This window comes from Prionailurus viverrinus, chromosome A2, assembly GCF_022837055.1.
Source record: "Prionailurus viverrinus isolate Anna chromosome A2, UM_Priviv_1.0, whole genome shotgun sequence".
In the NCBI taxonomy this organism is placed as follows: domain Eukaryota; kingdom Metazoa; phylum Chordata; class Mammalia; order Carnivora; family Felidae; genus Prionailurus; species Prionailurus viverrinus.
The window spans coordinates 124,333,394-124,358,255 of NC_062562.1; the positions used below are offsets into that span (position 1 = coordinate 124,333,394).

A 24,862-nucleotide genomic window follows, 5' to 3' on the forward strand; every position below is an offset into this window, starting at 1 on the left:
GCTCTTTACCTCCACCCTCCTACCCCTTACAACTGCCTATAATAATTCAGATAAAAGACCTTCTCCAGAAAGACAGCTATCATCATAGATAACTACACTACTATAAATTAGGTAGAGTGGACAGAGAGGAACCTAGCAAGGCCTCTTTGATCCAAGTTCTCTCTTTGTCCCACCATTTCTAAGTGGCCCAGCAAATATTTGTTTATTCTTCCTCAGGCTTGCATTCCTTCCCTTTGAAGACCCAGACCCCTTCTCCTTGTTCACAATGACATACATACTTCATTCTGCCTGTCTTTGGAATTTCCATGTCTTTGTGGGTTCTCCAGATGTATGCTATTAAGTTTGATTTTTCCTCCTGTTAATCTGTCTCATGTCAATTTGATTCTTAGCCTAGCGAAAAGGACCTTGAGGGGACAGGATATTCTTGCTCCCTGGTAACATGTTCCATTTTAATTTATTCAGTAAAGCCTTACAAAAAAGATAATATTCCCTCTTTATTGTTGATAAGAAATCTAAGGTCTGAAGGGGTTACTTACTACTTATATGACTTTTCTCTTATTACATCATGCTGTTTCTAGGCAATAATATACACATAACACACGAGAGGGCTAAAGATGTCTGTGAATAAGAATAATGTTTTGAAACTGTGCCACAAAAAAAAAAAAAAAAAAAAAGAACAAGAACACAAACACAATCAAAGTACAGAGAAAAAGAAAATGAATTTTGTTTGAAATCACTCTCAGATACGATGTTTTGTTTTTGAGAGGGAATATAAAGGTTTTAGAAGTAAGAAGTTGGAGGCTTTTTAGCAGCACAATGAAGACCATTCAGTAGTGGACTCGATGACTGGTCCCTGTTGCTTTGGGAGTTTCTTTACTCCTGGTCATAGAAACAGAAATCACTCATGAAGCTCCTAAAGGAAACTCTACACTTGTAATTGATATGCCAAAGAGCACAGAACTTCTCGTACAGGACTCAAATCTGTGGAAGATTTGTCTCCCCTTATAACACTGAAACTGGCTGTCTTTATCAATGAGAGAAAAAGATACCCATTTGTACTTCTGAGTAACTAGTTACAACTTTTCAGATACTGTCAATTATTCAATCAACTTGAAAAGCTAAAAATGATCACTTCATATTTGCCATCAAAAAGTTTCTCAAGATTTTGAAATAATGAAAAAACAAAAAGTCCACAGAAAATCAAATCTATCTGTTTAAACCTTAATAACTTATTGATTGATTGATTCATTTTCCCTTTAATCTTGGGGCTGAGAAGTAAAGGGAATAAAAGTACTTCATTACTTCATAGTTGTATGTGAAAGAAATCCCTTCACAATTCTACATAAAACCTGTAGTAAGTACACTTTATTTCTCAACTATTTAATCTAAGACATAACTACTAACTCAGTTTACCATAATCCTATAATTTGGCTATGGAATGTATTTTTAAACTCCAATCTGAATGTGACTGACACCCTAGGAAAGTATTCCAAACAAAACAATAAAATCATATAAGAAAGACCATTCAGTAGGAGGTGAGATGCAATACTCTCTGTAAGGATTCTTGCAAAACTTGTTCCTGCTAATTCTTGTAATTGCTGTATGATATATATAGAAAGATGATTTTTTAAACATGTAAAACATCCATCTAAGCATTTGACTTCTCTTATAACTCCTCTAAAGAAGGCAAGAGTCAACTAACTTCAACACTGTGACTGATCAACACAGAATTGAAACAGATGTTGTTAATGTTTATATGAATACGATTTTAAATGTTTAAGGAGCCAAATCAGAGATGGAACAATGAATGCTTCCATTTGGGGATGAACAGGAAGTAAAGATCTTCTGTAAGTTTCTTCTCATTTAAAATCATTCCAAAAACTTATCCTATTAGGTGACTGTTAGTGAAGTTGACTGCTGCATTTATGAATTTACAGGCATATATGCAAACTGAGGAAAACCTATGGTTCTAATCTCAATGCATTTCTTAAAAACTCTGCAAAAATCTAGGATTGAGTAACTTAATTTTCAGAAACTCAAATCCAGTTCTCGAACATGGTTTATAACTTTTTAAACTTAAAAAGTAATAAATTCTGTAGTTTAAACTCCTTTAGAGGAAATGACATGTATGTTGCAACAGGTAGGTCAAGTTCAAGAAAACTGGGGGCACCTGGGTGGCTCAGTTGGTTGAGCACCCGACTGTGGTCCCCTGTTGGGCTCTGTGCTGACACCTCCGAGCCTGGAGCCTGTTTCGGATTCTGAGTCTCCCTCTCTGCCCCTCCCCAGTTCCTGCTATCTCTCTCTCTCAAAAATAAATAAAAACATTAAAAAAAAAGTTCAAGAAAACTGGATGTAATACTGTATCATTAATGAAGGGAGTCTTCACTGGCTATCCTCTGAAAGGCACTATGTTCTAATATTCCCAGATGCTTAGCACTGAAATTGTTGTTTCCATTTTATTATATCTGATCTCTGTACCTGAAATGGAACAAGAAGAAAAACTTTGTTTAATTTTGGACTCCTTCCACAATCACACAGTTGGTATTCTGTCTGTTGAAAAGAAACAGTATTGTTTAAGATTGTTCTTTTGGTATGGGTTATACTAAAAAAACAGCAAAAATGGTTATGTTATTTATGCTTTTATAGTTCATGTTATTATATCCAATACCTCTAAATGGAGAGTACAAAGACTTAACTTAGTATCTTCTTTTTGCTCTGCAGGATAAACTCATTTAAAAAATAGAAAGGTAAGAAAATGATGAAGAAATTTATTTTGAAAGAGATTCAAGTTTATAAATAACTTATAGCAAAGGATTACTTGAAATTATACAGAGGATGAGTGAGAACTTGAGTTTTAAAAGTATGTAAATAGAAAAAAACCACAAAATATAGTCCTAAAAGGACTAAAAAAACTTCCTTAAATATTAATAAACTCAGTATGTTAGACCAAAGTACTTAATTTAACCTATGAAAAGTTTTGGTAACATATGTTCAACAATGGAACGTGTGTTCATCAGAATGGAACTTATAAAAGTAGGTTTATCAGAGAATGGCCTTCAAAGTGCTTTATACTTTATAGTCAGGTGTCATACTGGTGATCTCTTTCAAACTTTTAAAGGCCTCCATGCTAGATATAAACTGCTTAACAACACATAAAAAAGAGGTTAAGCTATCCAATTCCATTTATGAAACTAGTATAAAACCCTGAAACAAAAGCCTATCAAAAATAGTACAAAAAGGGGGGGGGGTACCTGGGTGGCTCAGTCAGTTAAACTTGCAACTTCGGCTCAGGTCATGATCTTACCTCTGTGGGTTCAAGCCCTATGTCAGGCTCTGTGCTGACAGCTCAGAGCCTGGAGCCTGCTTCGGATTCCATGTCTCCCTCTCTCTCTCTCTGTCCCTCCCCCGCTCATGCTCTGTCTCTCTCTCTCCCTCAAAAATAAATAAACATTAAAAAAAAATTTGGGGGGGGGGCGCCTGGGTGGTTCAGTCGGTTAAGCGTTCCACTTCAGCTCAGGTCATGATCTCGAGGTCCGTGAGTTTGAGCCCCGCGTCGGGCTCTGTACTGACAGCTCAGAGCCTGAAGCCTGTTTCAGATTCTGTGTCTCCCTCTCTCTCTGACCCTCCCCCATTCATGCTCTGTTTCTCTCTGTCTCAAAAATAAAAAAATGTTAAAAAAAATTTTTTTTAAGTAGTACAAAAAGGGGATACATAACCTAAGTTCATGTATGAATATAGATACAAAAGTCCTAGGGGTGCCTGGGTGGCTCAGTCCGTTGAACGTCGGACTTCAGCTCAGGTCATGAACTTGCAGTTCGTGGGTTTGAGCCCCGCATAGGGCTGGCTCTGTGCTGACAGCTCAGAGCCTGGAACCTGCTTCAGACTCTGTGTCTCCCTCTCTTTCTATTCCTCCCCTACTTGTACACTATCTCTCTTTCTCAAAAATAAATAAAAATTTAAAAAAAAGTAAAAAACAGCCCTAAATAATAATGCAGTAACAAGCTAAATTCAATAGTATAGATAATCACTCAACATGGCTGAATCAAATATATCATAAAACTCAACAGTCATTACAGAGGAATAAAGGATCACAGCTGACTGTATTTTCTTCTTCATATTCTTTGGTATTTTCTAAATTTTCTGTAATGAACCTATCTTATGCCCAGAAGAAAACAAATATTATTTTTAAAAAGTTACATGGCCTGGGGCGCCTGGGTGGCTCAGTTGGTTAAGCATCTGACTTCAGCTCAGATCATGATCTCATGGTTCATGAGTTCAAGCCCCAAGTTGGGCTCTGTGCTGAGGCTCAGAGCCTGAAGCCTGCTTTGGATTCTGTGTCTCCCTCTTCCTCTGCCACTCCTCACCTACACTGTCTCTCTCTCTGTCCCCAAAATAAAATTAAACATTAAAAAAAAATTTTTAGGGGTGCCTGGGTGGCTCAGTTGGTTAAGTGTCTGACTTTAGCTCAGGTCATGATCTCGCAACTCGTTAGTTTGAGCCCCACGTCAGGCTCTGTGCTGATAGCTCAGAGCCTGGAGCCTGCTTCGGATTCTGTGTCTCCCTCTCTCTCTGCCCCTCCCCAACTCATTCTCTCTCTCTCTCTCTCTCTCAAGAATAAACACTAAAAAACTTTTTTTTTTTAATAAAAAAAAAGTTACATGACCCAAAATGTAAGAATGAAGAAATACATATAATGCTACTACATCTTTGGACAAAATGGGCATGCCATATGTTAAGCCATATTTATGAAGGTAAAATGAAAATTATCTATTGAGGTAAAATCCTACCTTACTACTTTTTCTGGAGTAGCCTTCCTCATTCTTTGGCTGGGAGGATAAACTAATGAGTAAGCTACACAAACTATTTAAACAATATGTTAGATTCTCCTCCCACTCTGTATATCGAATGAAGTCATAATGTGTAAATGAGGAGTCATATACAAATTAAGCTCCGTAAAGCATTATAAAGAATTAGTACATTGGTTTAAAGAAGGCATTTAGGTGGGTGGGGAATTGGGATAAAAAGATAAAGGGGATTAAGAAGTACAAAGTGCCTGCATGGCTCAGTCGGTTAAGCGTCCAACTTCAGCTCAGGTCAAGATCTCACGGTTTGTGGGTTCAAGCCCGTGTCGGGGCTCTGTGCTGCCAGCTCGGAGCCTGAAGCCTGCATTGGATTCTGTGTCTCCCTCTATCTCTGCCCCTCCCCCATTCACGCTGTGTTTCCCTCTCTCAAAAATAAACATTAAAAAAAAAAAAAAAAAGAAACACCAACTGGAAGTTATGAAATAAAGTCACAGAGATGAAAAGTAGGGCATAGGAAATATAGTCAATAACACTGTATAATCTTGTATGGTGAAGATGACGACTACACTTATCATGGGGTGAGCATGAACTGTTGAATCACTATGTTATACACCTGAAACTAACAGAATACTGTATGTCAATTACACTTCAATAAAAAGAAGCAGCAGCAGTCAATAGCACACATTTAAAGATTTGAAAGGAGGGTCACTCTTAGACTACTCAAAAATGGAAGTGAAACAAAAAGACTTGGAAAAATACATTCCTAACATACTCTCATGGTATCATTATAAATCCCCTTGCAAAGGGGTATCATTATAAAACCCCTTGCAAATCAAGAAAAATAACTTAGACAATTCAGAAAAGAAGAAAATAAATGGCCACTATTATTTTTAAAGGTTCAGCTGAATATTTAAAAACATATTATTTGGTAAAAATGAGAAAAAAAAATGACACCTCTTCCCAGGAAAACAGGGAGCTAGGTACTTGTATATACTGCTGGTGGAAATGTAAATTGGTACAAACTTTTCAGGGGGTAACCCGAGAGTACATTCAAAAGCCTTAGATTTGTGCATGCCCTTTGACCTAGCATTCTACTTAAACAGTCACTGATTTGCAAAGATGCTACATGAATATTTACTGATCCATTATTTACCACAATGAAAAATGGAAAACAATCTAAATGCTCAACAATGAAGAACTTGCTAAAATAAATTATGATATAATAACATAAAGGAATATAATAATCTAAAATAAGTATAGACGTGGTAAGGAATAAATTAATAAATGAATAATCTTATTAAAAACAATGTTACAGGGGCACCTGGGTGGCTCAGTCCATTAAGTGCCTGGCTCTTGATTTTAGCTCAGGTCATGATGTCATAGTTGGTGAATTCAAGTGCTACATTGGGCTCTGCACTGATAGTGCTGAGCCTGCTTGGGATTCTCTCTCTCCCTCTCTCTCTGTCCCTTCCCTGCTAGTGCTATAGCTCTCTCAAAATAAATAAGTAAACTTAAAAATATAAAAATAAAAACAATGCTACAATATAATCTCATGCTGGGACAAAGGACAATAGTTAAATGCATAGAGAAACAAAGGAGTACACTAAAATCTGTTGTTTTTTTTTAAGCTGGTGAAAATTGCGGATTATTTCTTTCTGTTTATCTAGATGTAGTAATTTTTTTTATATCAGCATGCATTATATCATATAAAATAAAAAGATAATCAGGGTAAAATTAAGCTTAAAACAGGTAAATTAAAAGGGAGAAATTCTTTATAAAAAACTGGATCTGATCTAATTCAGGTACTCATGAGTCCTTAACTATTAAAACTTCCCTAAAACAGAACCATGACTGGAAATCCACACATGTGAACTTCATGAATAAATTTTTAAACATCTATACTCTATCATATGATATGCTTATTTTTAGTGTATTAGAGGGGATTCAAAATTAGTGAAATACATGTAGAAGCTTTATTCTTTATAAAAATCCATGTTTCTCATACAACTTTAGTGAAATTAAATTTCAGTAACTGAAAATGATATTATAATTATATATGCCAAGCCTGTAAGTATGCTACTCAGGTCAATTTAACCATGTACAAATTATGATTGCAGGCCAGCAAGGATTAGGCCCTAGAGGGCTAGGTACTCAGGTGAAAAACTGTTGCTCAACATTCTCTCTCCATTCCGATCTTTTTCTTTTTCTTCTTTTGAGTTTTATTTATTTATTTTGAGAGATGGGGAGGGGCAGAGAGAGAAGGAGAGAGACAGAATCCCAAGCAGGCTCTGCAGTGGCAATGTCAGTGCAGAGCTCGATAAGGGGCTTGAACTCACTAACCATGAGATCATGACCTGAGCCAAAATCAAGAGTCAGACGCTTAACCAACTGAGCCACCCAGGTGCCCCTCCATTCCCAATCTTTTTAACTTTAAGAAAGATGTATGATGATATAATTAGACATTCTGATTTATCTCCAGGCCTGAGAGCTCAAACAGAATACTGTTTAGAGATAATTATTAAATCATTACTTAGTATGAACCTCCTATAAGAGAACATCATGTCTACAAGACAGCTGTGAAAAGAATTGCTTTACTTCAAGAAGGAAGAAAAGAGGATCAGCATTTATTGAATAACTACTATGTGGTAAACACAGTTTGGCACTATATGCATATCATCTCTTTTTTAATCTTAACAACCCAGGGTAGATATTTAGAATGCACTGTTGGAATTCTCCTAAAGGCATTATTTAAAATACCAAGTAAAATAAACAATACAAACACAAAGACAGAACACATTCTTAATATAATACCCTGAAAGAAACAAGGGGGCAGAAGAGTTTTTAGGTGAATCTTCTCCATTCTGGAGAACTGGAAATTGAGACTTAGAAATTGTCCAAGGCTAGGGGTGCCTGGGTGGCTCAGTCGATTAAGCAGCCGACTCTTGGTCTTGGCTCAGGTCATGATCTCACAGTTGTGAGACTGAGCCCCACATTGGGCTCTGAGCTGAATGTGGAGCGTGCTTGGGATTCTCTCTTCTTCTCTCTGCCCCTCCCCTGCTCATGCTCTTTCTGTCTCTCTCAAAGTAAACATTTTTTTTAAACCACAAAATTTTCCAAGGCTAAACCATCAGAATGTGGCAGTGCTGAGTCTGAACCAAGGATTCACCAACTACTAAACTCACAAACATTATATGTTATGACTTCATTCCCTTACCAGATACTCTAGAGTTCAAGTCAGCAATTATGAAACTTGTTAAATAAATTATTTTATCTTTACTATATAAGATACAATACTTATAAATTACAGAATAACTGAATTAATTATGGAACACTAGATTTCCCCATCCTACCAAAACTAAGCCATGTGACAAAACCATCAAAAAGATGAAATAGAATAAAGTATTTAACTTGGAAAGAGAAAAAATTTTTTTAAAAAATTTTAAACACTTATTTGTGAGAGACAGAGAGAGACAGCATGAGCAGGGAAGGGGCAGAGAAGAGAGGGAGACACAGAATCTTTGAAGCAGGCTCCAGGCTCTGAGTTGTTAGCATAGAGCCCAGCGCAAGATCATGACCTGAGCAGAAGTGAGACGCTGAACCAACTGGGCCACCCAGGCGTCCGGAAAGAGATAAAATTTTTAAAGATCAGCAACACAATAACACTTCATTAAAGCAATTCTTATTCCCAAGTGGGAAGCAGGCTTTCTTTAAGCATACTGAGGGCTGGTCTGCTACTTACTAAGCTAGTTCCTAAGCAAATTAATACATATTATGACAATATTACTAGCTGGACTGTGTTTTTAAGGATTAAATAAAGTAAACATGCACAGTGAATTTAGCCATAAGTAGACACCCCCAAATTTTAGTTCCTTTCTCCTAGTCACAGGATGATAGGGCAGTGCCCAGCTAACCCAAATGGGAATCAGTTTCTAAGTGTTTTCTAGTGGTAGCCCCAGGGTAGCCCCCTGTTTTCTTGAAGTCACTTCAGTGGGTTTCTGTTTTGTCACTTTTCACTATGCTGTTATGCTTAGGTTCTCACGCTTTTCCTATCTCCCTCCATCAAAATCGACTGAGGGTCTCATTACCTTAGAACACTAATGGTGTCACAGAGAAATCTAGATAAATTTTGGGTTTTTTTGATGATGGTGTTTTGAACCCAGGCTCTGAGTGGGGCATTTGATGTAAAATAAACGAGAGGGCTGTGCCATGACAAGGCTTCAGAGACAAAATGGGGACAGGAAGGATCTTGCGGGAACCCACATCACGTTAAACATGTGACTATCTATTTCCACCCACTTACAAGCAGGAACTTGCCAAACAAATTAAGCAACCTTCCAATCAACCACTAAACAAAACGCTGTAATCTACTAGCACCTTGCAAATGAGGAAAATAAACAACGTATATGGAAAAAAAATAGACAATGGAATTTACATCTATAAGGGCAGAAGAGTGTCAGTTGGTTTAAATTTTATAGATTAATGGTTTGTAAGGGCAAAACAATAACTTTCCCTCTACCCTTTTATGTTCTTTGCTGAGACCACCCACACTAAAAAGATTAACAGAAAAGAAATCCTTAATTTCACACCTACGGGAACCCACAAAGATAAGAGACCTAAAAGCAGTCAGGCAATTGAGGCTTATAAACCATCCTGAGCTAAGGAGAAAGGGGTAGAGGTCTGGGGCTTCAAAGGGGAGGAAGGCAATTCCAGGAAAATGAGAAGAGCAACATTTGCCTCCGTGCAGGTAAATCTCTCAGATAAAAGAGCAATCTCTGGTAATAGCTCTCTTCCTGGTACACGCCCCTTTCTAAATTCTTTTAGGCAGGTAGAAGGGCAGCAAAAAGCTTTTCCTGACCCCTCTGGGTCTTGACTGGCTTCAGTTCACAATAATTCACATGACAAAGTGGCACATTTTGGGGTGGCAAACCTTTAGGTTTAAGCAGCAATGAGAGAGTAAACATAAAAATGTATAAACAAGAAAGGTAATTTAGAAAGCCAGCACTAAGCCATAGCAGAGAGAAGTCTGCCACCTGCTGACACAAAAATGGAATTGTGTAGATTTCCTTGATTGACATTTTTAAAGGTGGGGGGGAACCTCAGATAAGGTTCATGGCACTGGGTTTCAAATAACTTACTGTACTGAGGAGACAAATTACAATCCCTAATTTAAAAGAGAATAAGGATTAAAACTGGATTTCAGGTTCTTTATAGGCTTAATTCAGTACCTCTAAATAAGGTGATGTCTGAATTATTTTAAATGCAAACAAAAAAGAAATATATGGAAATGATTTAACAAATTGTAGGAAACATTCAAACTGCTACGATGAATTAATGATAATCCAAGATACTTTGTAAAAATTATAAAATCTGTGGGGGAGGAAAAATAATTTTGCCTATACCCTTCTAGGTTCTTGGCCAAAACTCTCCTATAGTAAGAGACAGATTAATAGGAGAAAAACAAACACAAGTTCAATAACATGCATACTTCCTGTATACATGGGAGATACCCAGGAAAACCAAGTAACTCCCTGAAATGGCTCAAACCACCATCTTCAATACCATCTCGAGTTAAAGCAAAAAGAAGATGGCAGATTTTGAGGTTACCAATCCTGTTCCCTTTTAAATCTTACAGATTTCACTTCTGCAATCCACCAATTTTCTGTCCCCTTTTTATTACTTATGCCCATAGCAGTCTAGGGCTTCATTCTCTTTAATCCAGGCTTATTTTAATTCCTGCTCCTTGAGTGTGACAGAATATCGTCCCAACATATGCCTCTTTGGCACAAGGATTATTTTGAGCTGATAATTTCAGAGAAACTGTAGACACCGGAGAAGCTCTGAAAAGAGCAGTTCTGTTTTGCAAGGGAAATTTACATTTATAAAGGAAATCTCCATTTCTGTGTGTGTCTCCATCTCGGTACCAAAAGGGAAGGAAGAGAAAGATGATGAAAGCACCTCAAACTCAAATCAATGGAGAGAATGCATTTAAATCTGCACATCAACCCTTACTCAAGTTTACCATACTTTTCTTCCACCCATCCCACAACAGGCCTCTTTCATGACCTTTTCTCTTTTTGTCTTTAGCTGCAGATGGTATAATTTTAAAGCACCCAGGAGAGTTACTCATTTTTCCCAAGGTATCTCTCATGTACATGTGCTAATAAAACTTGTTTGTTTTTCTCTTGTTAATTCTAACTTTTGACATAGGGTCCCAGCACAGAACTTAGAAAGGCAGAGGGAAAATTATCTTTTCCTCACACTGCTCATCTCTTGATTCTAGTTATGCTAATTTCATATACTTTAGTTACCAGATTAAGCACACTAAAATGCATTCCAGATCTTACCACTGATTATTTAAAATGAATATAACACACTCAAAGGCTCTTCAGCAAATTAATTACAAATACCTTACTACTGATAATGAAGATGCTTCTACACTGTGGTCCCAACACAGGTTTTAAAAGGTTTCTTTCAATTAACCAGTTTTTAAAAAAATAAACATGGTCATGTTACTTCAAACACTACAGAACATTAAAGGATGAAAAAGTAGAAATCTCCTTCCCCAGTCTCATCCTCCCAAGTTCCACCATAACTAGTAACAACTACAAACAGCTTCTAGTACAGTTTTCCAAGAATTTCAAGTGACATACAAACATATACATGTGTATCTCTGTCAGAACCACAACTGTTCTAGGACATGCTTTTCTCCCTAGTTACTATCTTTTAAGTTTTTTTAAATGTTAACTCATACAGATTTACTTTCTTATTTTTTAAGCTGCAATAACATTTTATTATACAAATGCACCATAATGTAACTGATTTTGGAGTGGTGGGAGTCCAGAGCTGATGGCCAAGAAAGAATTCTTGTGACGTCTTTGGTGCAAAAAGGTGATTTTCTTTATTAAAAAAAAATTTTTTTTTAATGCTTATTTATCTTTGAGAGAGACAGAGTGCAAGCAGGGGAGGGGCAGAGAGAAAGGGAGACACAGAATCCGAAGCAGGCTCCAGACTCTAAGCTGTCAGCAAAGAGCTTGATGCAGGGCTCGAACCCACGAGCTGTGAGATCATAACATGAGCTGAAGTCAGACGCTTAACTGACTGAGCCACCCAGGCGCCCCCAAAAAAGGTGATTTTACTAGAGTACAGGGACAGGACGCATGGGCAGAAAGAGCTGCACTGGGGTTGTGAAGAGTGACTGATTATACACCTTCAGGTTAGGAGAGTGTTAGGCATAGCATAAATCTCTAAGGTATTTTGGAAACAAGGTTTCCAGGACTTCAAGGGGCTAGCTGCTATTAGGAAAAGGTCATTTATTACTGTTTAGTAAAAATTCAGTCTTGAGACCCTTTAGATGTTTATTATCAGTGGGCCACATGATTGCTATCATATATCTTGGGGGGATGGGTTATAAAGGAGGGTTCCAAAGGAATTTTTATATGTAAAGTAGACTTACAGGATCCTGGGGTGGGGGGTAGGGGAGCTGCAGTTGGGATAATGTTAAGCTAAGATTGCCTTTTGCCCTGAGCAAAGTGTCATCATTGAGGCAGCTGAATTCTTAAAGGAATGTCACTGCCTGTTTCAAGACTTGTCAATGCATTGTAGGCAGTAAGGAAACTTAATTTTTCATTTGCCTTTCTTTCCCACAAGTAACCAATGCACTATAATTTATTTAACCAGCGTATATATCATTTCCAACAGAGTAAATGAAAGTGCCCATTTTTCTAAATGCTCCTCACTGATTTCTCTTTCCACACGGTAATTGTTTGGTAGCCCTTAATTGTGACTATTTGTGAACAATTAAACTGGATTTTTTTTTTAACAAATTTTGTAAACTTTGAAATTTTGCTGGGGACAAAAATTTGAATTCTTTAACTTCTATGATTCTCAAACTTTAGCTCACATTGGAATCACCTGGAGGGCTTATTAAAGAAAGTAAGGGGTGCCTGGGTGGCTCAGTCGGTTGAGTGGCTGACTTCGGCTCAGGCCATGATCTCGCGGTCCGTGAGTTCGAGCCCGTGTCGGGCTCTGTGCTGACAGCTCAGAGCCTGGAGCCTGTTTCAGATTCTGTGTCTCCCTCTCTCTGACCCCCCCCCCCCCATTCATGCTCTGTCTCTGTCTTAAAAATAAATAAACGTTAAAAAAAAATTAAAAAAAAAGAAAGAAAGCAAAAAGATCTACGGATATGATGGTTTTTAGCTAGAAAAGATCATTGGTTCTTGGATAATTAAAGTTCTTGGATATTAAAGTATCAGGGCTCCTGGCTGCCTCAATTAGTAGAACATGTAACTCTCGATCTCAGGGTCGTGAGTTCAAGCCCCACAATGGGCCTAGCCCTTACTTAAATATAAAAACAAAAAAACACCCGAAAGGTATTATAGTATCTGGTTCAAGGGTGGCTCCATCTGTTGTGTAAATGAATTCACAACAAAAAGAATTAAAAACTCCAATGGTATCAGGAAGTATTCTGGCTAACATAAAAACAGCTCACTAGATTAGAGCTCACACTTGCTGAAGCTGATGTGGTGAAACTTGCTACATGAGGATAACACATAGGTAACATGGCAAATGTGATTTGAAAAGACAAAGTCATATGCCTGGTACAAATATCTCCACACTTGCAAATTTGGGATTCAAAATGATCTTGGACATATTCTTTGCCAATGTCAAGAGTTTAATATATTCCCCTTATTTTACAATATATATTTTATTCAGACTGGGTCAATCATGATTGTCACTCTTCAAATAACACCACATCCATCAAACATTACCCAATGTAATCTCCTATTCCTTTGAATTCCACACAGCCTTTCCTTGCTATCTCTTTCACAAATTTATATTTATTCATTCTAGAAGTACTGTTAGGACTCTAGCTTTTAAGCTAGTTGTGGCACATAATTGGGAGACTAGCTTCTAAATCTTAGCATGCATAAAACAGTGTGATGTCTCCAGAACTACTGAAGACCTAGGTATTTCAGGTATGAATGAATAAATCTTTATGCTTGTGGTGGACAGAAGAGCAAAGCTATTCTGAGTCTGTATTCTGGACTGCCGTCCAGAATGGCCAAGGACTTGTAGCAGTTGGAATGCTCTGTTTTTCCACCAGCCAACTGACCACCAGTAATCCTAAATTATATACATGCATTTATATTTGATCAAATTTTAAATCAATTTACTGAATGGCAAGTAATACAGAAAAAGAATGGGGACTATGGTATAGTACAGTAGACTGCTTATTACCTAATTCCTCCCTTTCTTTCTTACTAATAGAATCTTAATTTTATTGCGGGGGGTGATTTCTCAGTCAAAAAAATTCCTCAGCTTCACAATTAGGGTGGCTATATGACACTGTCCTCTCTAATGACAAGTGAGGAGAAAGCTCTGCTTTACTGAAGTGAGCATTCTCCTCCCTGGAAGATGGACATGTTGGGCAGGACTACAGAAGCCATTTTGTCACCATGAGAAGAACCAAGAGAATTTCAAGGACCTCTGTCTTGATACCCATGTGCCCCCTAATTAACACCAGCAACTGCCTATTTTTTGGACTTCTTACATTAGAAAAATAAAATGTTTATTGTTTATTAAAGCCACTGATTTGGGGTCTCTGTTTCTCTTAGTTGGGTGCAACAAATAAAAAAGGCAAATATGGACCAATCTAGACCCTTAAAAACCACACATAACATAAACAATACAAGACAGTGTATAAATTGCTCCTTTATGAGAAATCACCAGGAAATGCCACAGGAGTTCAGGGAATATGCTTTACAAAACAAGTCATTAATTCAAAACAGGTCCTCAAAGGTCATAAATCTGTGTACTGATGTAAATTAGACAAAAGTTGAGATATAAAGATATTTTCAAAAGCCTATGCAACAGCTGAGCCACTAAAGCAGTTGTGTTTAAATCTTCATTCCCCGTCCTCTCCCTTTTCTAAATATACATTCAATAGTGGGCTTTACACTTACTCAGTATAGTACCCAGAGAACATCTGATGTTACCTTAAAATAGAAGAAAGGAAGAAGTTTGTGTTAGAAGTTTATCTCCAGGAAGGAAACTCACTCAAGTTTCAAAAACACCACCAGCTATTTAAGGAGTAATTGTTGGTGTGTAGAAGGAAGCCGTGAATAAATGGGGTGCCTGGGTGGCTCAGTCGGTTAAGCATCGGATTCTTGATTTCAGCTCAAGTCATGATCTCGTGTTTGGTGGATTCGAGCCCCAAGTTAGGATCTGGGCTGACAGTGTGGAGACCTCTAGAGACTCTCTCTCTCTGCTCCTTTCCCGCATGCTCTCTCTCTCAACCAACAAACAAACTTCAAGAAGGAAGCCATAAATAGTTGAGATGTGTTTAAATTAGAAATCACAGTTTTAACTGGCTGTGGAGCTTCTAGTGAGGGGGAAGCCAGTGTCCATCTTGTCAGTCCAGATGAAAGAATGAACACTAGAGAGAGGTTGTATCACCCAAGGAGGCTGAACAAGCCAAGGAGGACACAGAACACATAGGCCTAGACTCAAGAAATGGGAATGCTTGCTTATCATTCAAAAGCATGTAGGAGTCCAGGGCAGGCCGCCCCGAGATGGGCCACTCTGGCAAGAAGATTATTTTGAGCTGAAGGCAAGCGAGACCCTGTGGGCTCAAGAGAAACTTTTGTCCATCCTTTAACTACATAGAAGAACTCTAAATTGGGGGATCTTTCCCAGAATAAGGAGACAAATTTTACGTGAGTGACTCATCTACGTGGCAAGGCAAACGTCTAATTACCATACAGCTGCTCTTCCTTCTGTTCTGTGAAGAGCATTCCTCTCAAGTCTCAGACCCCTATTCCCTTCTCCTGAGTTCAGAATGACATGTACACTTCATTTTGCCTGTCTTTGGAATTTTCATGTCTGGGTGGATTCCCCATACGTACGCTATTAAATTTGATTTTCTCTTGTTAATCTGTCAATTGATTTCTTGTTGATTCTTAGTCCAGTTAGAACCTTTGAGGGGGTCACAATTCTGCCCATAACAATGAGTAACATCTAAAAAAATTCACAGAATGTTAAACTTATATAATAGGATATTAACTTAGGAATCTTCCTGTTTCGGTTCAATTCAGGGACAGGTATCATACCAAGGTGAGGGGAGGAAAATGGGGAGAATTGGCTTGATGACTCTTGGGCTCTCACCCACTTAAGGAATACAAAAGAGTGAAAAGAGTGAAGAGTTGTTGCTATGCCCTCTGCTTCTAAGGGAATGGGGATGGTGGAGTCTACCTTCTCACCAAGCAACAGGGGACTCTCATGGGGTCTCTGGGAGAACCTGAAATGTGTTTTCCACCTGACCCAAGCTACAAAAGATACAAAGTGGGACAGAAGGGGCTCTGGTATGTATGCTACACTGGCAGCACATATACTAAACTTGGAAAACTAAGGAAATTAGCATGGCCCGTTACAAGGATGATGGCAAATTCATCAAGTATTCTATCTTCTTTATAGTTGATAACACTGTACTATATAATTGAAGTTTGCTGAGAGTAGAACTCAAATGTTCTTAGATGTTCTCACACACAAACACACACACACACACACACACACACACACACACACACACACACAAAGATAAATAGGTAAGGTGATGGGTGTATTAATTAACTAGAGGGGGGAATCCTTTCCACAGTGTATATTATATCCAATCACAACGCACACTTCAAATATTTCATAATTTTGTCAGTCATAACTCTGTAAAGCTGACATTGTTAAAAAGTGGCTTTGTTGTAATAGCCTGTACTCCTAGAGTTTGTCAGAGCCAGGGATAAGTGAATGTTTCCCACAGACTAGAAGAGAGACCATGCAGGAGGGAACCAGCCAGAAACCTATTTATGTCCAGCCCACAAGAGCCACCTGAGAGGGAGAGACTTCAAAGCATGAGACTGTATGGAATGGATCACTTAAAAAAAAATCAGGTTGAGGGGTGCCTGGGTGGCGCAGTCGGTTAAGCGTCCGACTTCAGCCAGGTCACGATCTCGCGGTCCGTGAGTTTGAGCCCCGCGTCGGGCTCTGGGCTGATGGCTCAGAGCCTGGAGCCTGTTTCCGATTCTGTGTCTCCCTCTCTCTCTGCCCCTCCCCCGTTCATGCTCTGTCTCTCTCTGTCCCAAAAAATAAATAAATGTTGAAAAAAAAAATTAAAAAAAAAAAAAAGCAGGTTGAGGTAGAGTGGGGTACCAAAAAAATTAATTGCCCATATTATGGGGCTACAGTGGAAGAAGAAAAAGTTATTTAAAGTTTATTTAAAGTTTATTTATGTAATCTCTACACCTAATGTGGGGCTGGAACATGACCCCCAAGATCAAGAGTCACACACTCTTCCAACTGAGACAGCCGGGTGCCCCGAGAAAGTCAACTTTAAATATCTTGCAGGCCCAGAAAGCACAAACCTATCGAGTCAAATAAGAACTCACATTTCTTTACTTTCTAGTAAAAGACAGCCTTCCTCCTACCCTATTAACCCAAAAGTCTGAAGCAATGGCTAGCGGGGGAAGGAAGAGCATCAGGGAAACAGAGAGGGTGACTTCATCCTCCCATCCAATCTCAGATCACTTGCTACCATTAACTAGGGAGGGGAGGAGCCACCTGCAGTGAGCCATTGCTTTGGGGTAGTGAAGAAGTCTGTGTTAGTCAGGATAGGTTATGGGGCTATAACAACACAAAAATCTCAGTTCCTTACCACACAAAAAAGTTGATTTTTTCATTCACACAAAGTCCAATGTGGATTCAGAGGGCTCTCCAGGGCAGCTGTCCTCCACATATTGGCTCAGTATTCCAGGCTGCTTTGATATTGTGTTGTCTCCACGTCAACATGATGCTTCAGGGTTTACTCTAGTAGTAGGAAAGACTAGGGACAACTGTGTAACTGTTCATAACTATACTGGCCTGGAAGTAGCCATATCATCTCCAGACACAGTCTATTGGCCAGAATAGCAAAGCTTGCCCAAAGGCAAAAAGGGGAGAAGACTAAAAATACTGGTGATACTAGTAATGTCCATTTAGAAGTCTCACCACAGAATTAATATTGAACTCATGACTACTATATGACTAGACACTAGTATTTACAGAAATGGAACTGACTCTGACTTCGGTTCAGGTCATCATCTCACAGTTCACAAGTTCGAGCCCCGCATTGGGCTCTGTGCTGACAGCTCAGAGCCTGAAGCCTGCTTTGGATTCTGTGTCTCTTTCTCTGCCTCTCTTTCTCTCAAAAATAACCATTAAAAAAAAGATTTTTTTTTTTTAAAATAAAAGACTGTCTTTTACCTGAGAGTAAGCAAAAAATCATAGGTTCATCAGCATTTTCACCACTGGCAAGAAAGATTACTATTGAAAGAGGCCACAAGAAAGAAAAATAAAAGCATGTTCTATTTACATCATGTATAGTCCACATGCCAATCACATCTTTAGAAGAGATCACAGAAATCAAATTTAACTCCATTTTTCATAATAAAACCTTTACTCTTTGTCTAATTTAAAGATTATAATTTTATTTCCCTCAGTAAATACGTGAGGCTAGAAATGTTTGGTCTCCTTAGCCAGCTCTTTCTGTTTACTAAATAGTCTAATCAAATGAAGCCGTTCTCTTCCAAGAACATAATTTATTTTAGTTTTTAAACTCTACAAGGAAAGGTCTGTTTTCAACTTACTTTAATAGCAAATAGAAGAATAACACAAAAAGATAGGCCTTAAATTTTATTTTATTTTATTTTTTTTTCAACGTTTTTTATTTATTTTTGGGACAGAGAGAGACAGAGCATGAACGGGGGAGGGGCAGAGAGAGAGGGAGACACAGAATCGGAAACAGGCTCCAGGCTCTGAGCCATCAGCCCAGAGCCCGACGCGGGGCTCGAACCCACGGACCGCGGGATCGTGACCTGGCTGAAGTCGGATGCTTAACCGACTGCGCCACCCAGGCGCCCTAGGCCTTAAATTTTAAAGTCAGTTTTCAACAGTGTGGAGGTTCCTCAAAAAACTAATGATAGAATTACCCTACAACCCAGCAACAGCACTACTAGGAATTTATCCAAGGGATACAGGAGTGCTGATGCATAGGGGCACATGTACCACAATGTTTATAGCAGTGCTTTCAACAATAGCCAAATTATGGAAAGAGCCCAAATGTCCATCAACTGATGAATGGATAAAGAAGATGTGGTAGATATATACAATGGAATATTACTCGGCTATGAAAAAGAATGAAATCTTGCTGTTTGGATGGAACTGGAGGGTACTATGCTAAGTGAAATATGTTAGTCAGAGAAAGACAGATATCATATGATTCCACTCATATATGGAATTTGAGAAACTTAACAGAAGACCATAGGGGAAGGGAAGGAAAAATAAGATAAAAACAGAGAAGGAAGCAAACCATAAGAGACTTTCCAATATGAGAAAAAACTGAGGGTTGTTAGGGGTGGGGGTTTGGGGGGCTGGGGAATATGGATGATGGGCACTGAGGAGAACACTTGTTGGGATGGGCACTGGGTGTTATATGTTAGTGATGAATCACGGGAATCTACTCCTGAAGCCAAGAACACACAGCATATAGCTAACTTGAGAATAATAATCATTAAAAAGTCAGTTTTCAGTCTTTCAATACTTTGGATTAAAAGATACACAGGGGCACCTGGGTGGCTCAGTTGGTTAGGCATCTGACATCAGTTCAGTCATGATCTCATGGTCCATGAGTTCAAGCCCTGCATCAGGCTCTGTGCTGACAGCTCAGAGCCTGGAGCCTGCTTCAGATTCTGCATCTCCCTCTCTCTCTGCTCCTCCCCCGCTCACCTCTGTCTCTCTCTCTCTTAAAATAAAAAACATTAAAAAAAAATATATGTAACACATGAAAAAATACTCAACATCACTCATCATCAGGGAAATACAAATTCAAACCATAATGAGATACCACCTCACACCTGTCAGAATGGCTAAAATTAACAACTCAGGCAACAACAGATGTTGGCGAGGACACAGAAAAAGAGGAACCCTTCTGCACTGTTGGGAATGCAAACTGCTGCAGCCACTCTGGAAAACAGTAAGGAGGTTCCTCAAAAAATTAAAAATAGACCTACCCTACAAACCAGCAATTCCACTACTAGGTATTTATCCAAAGGATATAGGAGTGATGATTTGAAGGGGCATATGTACCCCAACGTTTATAGCAACACTACTGACAATAGCCAAAGTATGGAAAGAGCCCAAACATCCACTGAATGATGAATGGATAAAACAGATGTGGTAGATATATATACAATGGAATACTACTCGGCTATGAAAAAGAATGAAATCTTGCCATTTGCAATAAGGTGGATGGAACTAGAGTGTATTATGCTAAGCAAAATAAGTCAGCCAGAGGAAGACAAATATCATATGATCTCACTCATGTGGAATTTAAGAAACAAAACAGATGAACATATGGGAAGGGAAGCAAAAAATAATATAGAAAGAGAGAGGGAGACAAACCATAAGAGTCTCTTTTTCCTTTTTTAATGTTTATTTTTGAGAGACACGGAGAGACAGACAGAGAGTGAGTGGGGGAGGGGTAGAGAGAGAGGGAGACACAGAATCTGAAGTAGGCTCCAGGCTCTGAGCTGTCAGCACAGAGCCCGATGTGGGGCTCAAACTCAAGAGCTGTGAGATCATGATCTGAGCTGAAGTCCGATGCTTAACCAACTGAGCCACCCAGGCACCCCTAGAGAGACTATTAAATACACAGAACATACTGAGGGTTGCTGGAGGGATGTTGGGTGGGGGGATGGGCTAAATGGGTGGAGGGGCATTAAGAAGGACACTTGCTGGGAGGAGCACTGGGTGTTGTATGTAAGTGATGAATCACTAAATTCTATTTCTGAAAAATTATATATATATATGTGTGTGTGTGTGTGTGTGTGTATATATATATATACACACACACACACACACACACACATATATATAGTCAGCTTTCTAAAACAACTTTAAAACCACAAATTACACATATGGGATTTTGATAATTTGAAAAGTTGGTCGATTTGTTATCAATATATTAAGGGCATTACATTTTCTGTCCTCAATGACACTAAATAAATTTTCTGGACTAGTTTCTGCAATTAATACAACAGAACACCAAATCCTAAGTTATTGTACTGAGAGATCAATGTATTGGACAGCTAAATGCAAAATTTCATAAAAGCAAATAAAACCCACACTGTTGGCTAACCTATCTAACAAGAATGATGACTAAAGAGGAACAGTGGGGAAAACAGAGATTCTGAGATTCTTTTTTTTTTTTTTCATCGTTTTTATTTATTTTTGGGACAGAGAGAGACAGAGCATGAACGGGGGAGGGGCAGAGAGAGAGGGAGACACAGAATCGGAAACAGGCTCCAGGCTCTGAGCCATCAGCCCAGAGCCCGACGCGGGGCTCGAACTCACGGACCGCGAGATCATGACCTGGCTGAAGTCGGACGCTTAACCGACTGCGCCACCCAGGCGCCCCTAAGATTCTTAAAACTGTAGGGAAGTTCTGTGGTGGATCACTGTAGGACAGGAAAGCTAGCATTCATTCAGAAATAACTAGTAAAAACACTTGCAAGATTTCTCCTAATATAATCCAGAAAGAAGACAAATTCTTATAAAACAGCCTATGTGTATATAAACATATATACATCTGATTAAAATGTTTTTACTTTAAAATAATTGTCATTTGAAAGTGGCTGCATCTTGTAAGGAGTTTCATCGGTGCTGTCCTAATGCCCTGATGGCTAACCACATACATTTTTAAATTCTCTTTTTTTAAAAGCCACATTTAGCACTTAAATTTGTACACTGCTGTTTTTTTAATCACTAACATTTAGCTTTATTTAGTTTCAAGCACTGGGTTTTACTTTATTTTTAAATGTTTACTTATTTTTGAGAGACAGAGAGAGAGAGACACAGAGAGACAGAGAGACAGAGAGAGACAGAGAGAGAGGGGGGGGGGGAGGGGCAGACACAGAATCTGAAGCAGGCCCAGTCTCTGAGCTGCCAGCACAGAGCCTGATGTGGGGCTTAAACTAATTAACTGCAAGATCATGACCTGAGCCAAAGTTGGATGCTTAACCAACTGAGCCACCCAGGCACCCCATGGGTTTTACTTTTATAAAGCAAAAATTACAGTTCCTACTATTTCCCTAAAATTTGATTAGATTCCTTAACTTATAATGCTTTGACTTGTAATTCTCTGACTTTACTATGGTGAGAGAGTGATATGCATTTAGTAGAAACTATACCTTGAATTTTCATCTTTTCCTGGGCTACTAATGTGTGGTACAATACTCTCTCCTGATGTTGGGCAATGGCGGTGGCCACAGCTCCGTCAGCCATGTAGTCACAAGGATAAACAAATGTTACACGGACAACCATTCTGTTTCATACAAGTATTTTGTTTTTCACTTTCAGTAAATTATATTATATATTCAACACTTCACTATAAAAAAAGGCTTTGTGTTAGATGATTTTGCCCAGCTATAAGCCGATGTAAGTGTTCTGAGCATGTTTAAGGTAAGTTAGGCTAAGCTCTGATGTTTGGTAGCTGTATTAAATGCATTACAGACTTATTGTAGTTTCAACTTAACAATGGGTTTATAGGAACATAACTCCATTGTAAATCAAAGAAGATGTGTATTGTTAATGCTTTTATATTTACGCTAAATTAATATGAAAGTAGGTAAGTGCTGTCTGAAAAGAATAAAATATGGAAGCAATGACGATGAATAAAAACCAACCAAGTAAAAAACAATAAAGCCATCATGCATCATTCAATCAAAAAAAGTTTTATGGAGGTGCCTGGGTGGCTCAGTCGGTAAGCATCCCACTTCACTGACTTAAGCTCAGGTCATGATCTCATGGTTTGTGAGTTCGGGCCCTGCGTCAGGTTCTGTGCTGACAGCTCAGGGCATGGAGCCTGCTTCGGATGCTGCGTCTCCCTCTTTCTCCCCCTCCCTCGCTCTCTCTCTCTCTCTCTCTCTCTCAAGAATAAATAAATATTAAAAAAAAAAGTTGTGGGGCACCTGGGTGGCTCAGTCAAGTTAAGCACCCAACTTCTGCTCAGGTCATGATCCCATGATTAGTGGGTTTGAGCCCCACATTAGGCTCTGTGTTGACAGCTTGGTGCCTGGAGCCTGCTGTGGATTCTGTGTCTCCCTCTCTCTACCCCTCACCCACTCATGCTCTGTATGTGTCTCTCTCTCAAAAAAAATAAACATTCAAAAAAAATTTTTTTTAAGTTGTATATAAAAAAAACCTGTATGAAAGATACATATGTTTACCTTTCCCTCCTTCAGAGTATATCTATCAAAGCCTAAACATTGCGTTGGAATGGGTTTCTCTGCCTGGTAGGAAACTAGCAATAAATACTTAAGCTTTATTCCAGAATCTTTTTTTTATTAGGAGTAACCAAAAGGGCCACAAAAAGAACAGGTCCTATCTGAGCAGGCATGTTTGATTAGAATAGTGAGTTAAAACTCAGTAGCAAGTGGTAAGTGATGGTCAATAGCAATGAGGAAGGACTTGAAACCTGCAAGAATTTAAGAGAGGTGGGGGAATTCATTCCTTAAAACAATTCATCACCAATAGTAGTTTCATTTGTGCAAAATTGTACTGCATATGTATCAACTTCTATACACATGCTTGGCAACTTTAATCTTTTCAGTCCAGTTTATAAAAATTGCAAGCCATCCTTACTGAGGATAATTAGAGTAGTTTTTACAATGAAGGCTTAGGAGAGATAAAGATAGAAAATAATACCAGTGGTTAGAAATTATGCCCTAATTGAGTTCATAAGGAAAAAAATGTAGGTTATGAGAGTGGCTGATAGTCTGTGTTTTGGTATAATAATTACATCTACTACTTATTAAGCAGTTACCATGAGTTGGATATTATTAAATTACATTTATCTGTTTTTATAAACACTTCTGACCCCAAATGTGTGGGTTTTCTTCCTCACACCAAAAATCTTCCAACTCTTCCAACAATTCAATACAATTCTGACACTATCTAGAGTTAGTGTCTGATCCCACGAGATAAGGACTTAGTCCACAAGTCTGTCCCCACTTCAGATGCCAGTCACGAGTCCCAGGTTGCCAAACATACTTCCGATGGACTGGGTGTAAATTTGAGGATTTTTATTTTTATTTATTTATTTATTTATTTATTTATTTATTTATTTATTCAATATATGAAATTTATTGTCAAATAAATTTGACAGTGCTCATCCCAAAAGGTGATCAATCATCCTCAATACCCATCACCCACCCTCCCCTCCCTCTCACCCTAAATTTGAGGATTTTTAAAACCACCTCCTCAGGTTCCATAATTTGCAAGAATAACTCACAGAACTCAGGAGAGTGCTTAATTACTATTACAGGTTTAATATAAAGAATATAACTCAGAACAGCCAAATGAAAGAGAAGCATAGGGCAACATATGAAACACTTAAAGTTAGAGGTCTTTATAGACATCTGGTATGTAGGTAGGTTTGATTAAATAAATTATTGGCCAGAAACTCCAACCCCTTCTCCTCACAGAAGGGAGAGGGGGTTAAAAGTTCTACTGCTCTAATCATGTCTTGATCTTTCAATCAACCAGCCCACATCTTGAAGCCATCTTGGGGGCCCCCAGCTACCAGTCCACCTCATTAGCATAGAAAAGACACTGTTAAAGCTTCCCAGAGTCCAAGTGTTTTAGGAGCTGTGTGGCAGGAACCTGGGCCAAACACCAAATATATATTTCTTATTGTATCACAGATAAAACAAGAAAAATCCGAGAAACTGTTACAGTCAAGATAAGGACACATGATGACAAAATGTATGTGGTGCCCTGGATGGAATTCTAGGACAGAGAAGGACATTAGGTAAAAACACAGGAAATCTGAACAAAGTATGGATATTTAAAGATGTATGAATATTTGTTCATCAATTTCAACAAATGTACCATACTAATGTAAAATGTTAGTAATAGGGGAAACTGGTTGGGACTCTACTTTTTGCTCAATTATTTTGTTAATGTAAAATTGTTCTAAA

The 24,862-nt window shown here is 38.5% G+C and overlaps 1 protein-coding gene across 3 annotated transcripts in view; it reads right to left on the reverse strand.

Annotated features, from left to right (window-relative positions):
- The window catches only part of NT5C3A (5'-nucleotidase, cytosolic IIIA), a 52,831-nt gene that overhangs the window by 25,568 nt on the left and 2,401 nt on the right, over positions 1 to 24,862 (reverse strand). The window contains exon 1 of one of the 3 annotated variants that reach the window (XM_047834364.1): positions 17,503 to 17,945. The exons of the other annotated variants lie outside the window; for them this stretch is intronic. The gene's annotated coding sequence lies outside the window, so the exon portion shown is untranslated. Of the gene's footprint in view, positions 1 to 17,502; positions 17,946 to 24,862 lie in introns of those variants that run through there. 3 annotated transcript variants of the gene reach the window in all.